Genomic DNA, 2,269 nt, shown 5'->3' with positions numbered 1-2,269 from the left:
TCCCTTCTTTGCAAGTGTGTTTCATTGAACTTTACCAAATTCGGTATAGTCCTGTTACGCAGCAGCAAATGCAGCGATCCTGGCTCTGTTAATTGTAAAAATCTTGAAACTTTACAATAAGTCAGTCTTCCCCAGGAAGAGAATATACTTTTACAATTGGACTAACGAAAATAATTACATATACAACAAAGTTACAATTCAATAAGGTGTTAAGTACACAATACCTACAAAGGAACCTAAAATCATTGGTTTCACAGAATCAATGTATCGATATAATCCTCATTGGCCTGTCATTACTACAAACAACACATTATCGAAAAGATAAATGTAAAACTGTTCCGTTGCAGTACGTGTCAGCCGCTGCTGTTGAGGTAAGTGGCAAAATGTGTTTCAAGTGTATCGAGCTTCAACTGGTCCACTCTGATGCACCAACACATGTTAGATTACAGCCTTCGATGTTGAACGCTGCATCTTACAAATATCAGGTTAAAGGTTTACGCATCATGCGATTTTGTGATCTCGGTTCCTAAAGATTGGCGGTAGTCTGAAAGCAAATCTCAACTTCATAGAGGTCCTGGGGCTGGGGCGTTGCTACTTCTTCAGGAAACTCAACACGCCGTATTTCGGTGCGACATTGTCCAGACACATGCAGCAAGGGATCTGCGTGTGGCTTCGGTGGAATATCACGTACCACACAGCGACTGTCTGCCCTTTAATTCTCTGCCATATCGTGTATGGAATATATCTGCCTAGTCGCCAACTTACAGCTCACATTTCTTCAGCAACCACTGATAGTGTTTTATGTGCTGGTACGGAAGCCTCGTGGTGGGAACTTCCCTAGAAATACATGCAGCACTCTTAGGTTCTATGCCATATTGTTTAGCGTTTTTATTTGCTACACAAATGTGCAATCCGTGCACTGCCATGTATCTAACCTGAGACACTTACTTTATTTCAGGTACATGTATCCTTCTTGGAAATATAAACTTTCACAAAGTCTAAACATAATAAATCTTCTTCTGAAGCCGTGTTTTGCTTTTGTTACCTACAATGCAATACGCCACAACGTTTTGACCACTATTAAGAATAAAAGTTGAAACCCAGATAATTAGGCGGATTAGCATTATCAAATAATAATCAATAAATTTTCATTCACTGCATGCGAATTTCTCCGCAATAACGGAAAGATGAAGTTCCTAAAAACATGTAAAGAGTGTGGCGTGTAATTTTTAAGGCACAAATCAATTTTCGCGCAATGGATGCTTATTTACTGCAACATACATGGCTAAAATTATCTGTCCATTAATTTGAAGAAAGACAGTGGATCTGGAAACTGTTAGGGTACCCTCGCCTGTGGAATAGTGAACAGCAAAGGGGGGAAGTGACAGTGGTACAGAAAGTATTCTCCACCACATACCGCGAAGTGGCTTGCGGTCTGAGTAGATAAAAGTCATTGAGGTAATAATGAGCGAATCAACATTAGCTGCAGGTCCAGTTATCGCTCACTGTTCTGTCATTCAACGCGTTAATGGGTGCCAGCTGTTGGTACCACTGGGCTGTATGACCGATAAAGTCAGGTATACGGTTAGACTGTCAGCTCCAAATTGCTGCTTAAATAGTACTTCCATTGCGAAGCATGCACTGTCTGTAAAGATCGAGGAGTTCCCAATCAGTGACAGGTCACTAGCTTCAAACTGGTCCACATGTTAAGCCGGCCGCTGGTGGCCGAGCGGTTCTAGGCGCTTCAGTCCGGAACCACGCGACCGCTACGGTCGCAGATTCGAATCCAGCCTCGGGCATCGATGTGTGTGATGTTCTTAGGTTGGTTAGGTTTAAGTAGTTCTAAGTTCTAGGGAACTGATGACCTGAGATGTTAAGTCCCATAGTGCTCAGAGCCATTTGAACCATTTGAACACATGTTAAAGATTACAGCCTTCGATGTTGAGCGACGCATCTTACAAATATTAGGCTAAAGGTTTACTCATCAAGCGATTCTGTGATCTCGGTTCCTAAAAATTGGCGATAATCTGAAAGCAAATCTCAACTTCGTAGGTGTCCTGAGGACTAGGGCGTTGCTGCTTCTCCAGGAAACTCAACACGGCGTGTTTCAGTTCGATATTGTCTAGACACATGCGGCAAGGGATCATGATTTACAAGCAGCTGCCACTAAAGTTCTAAATTTTTGGCAGCAACACTCAGTCTCCAGACGTGAAGGACCTTCAGAGACGTATATCAAGACCATAAGATCTGACGAATACAGAGCATGCCT

The sequence above is a fragment of the Schistocerca serialis genome, chromosome 2, assembly GCF_023864345.2.
Source record: "Schistocerca serialis cubense isolate TAMUIC-IGC-003099 chromosome 2, iqSchSeri2.2, whole genome shotgun sequence".
In the NCBI taxonomy this organism is placed as follows: domain Eukaryota; kingdom Metazoa; phylum Arthropoda; class Insecta; order Orthoptera; family Acrididae; genus Schistocerca; species Schistocerca serialis.
This window is presented reverse-complemented; position numbering follows the sequence as displayed.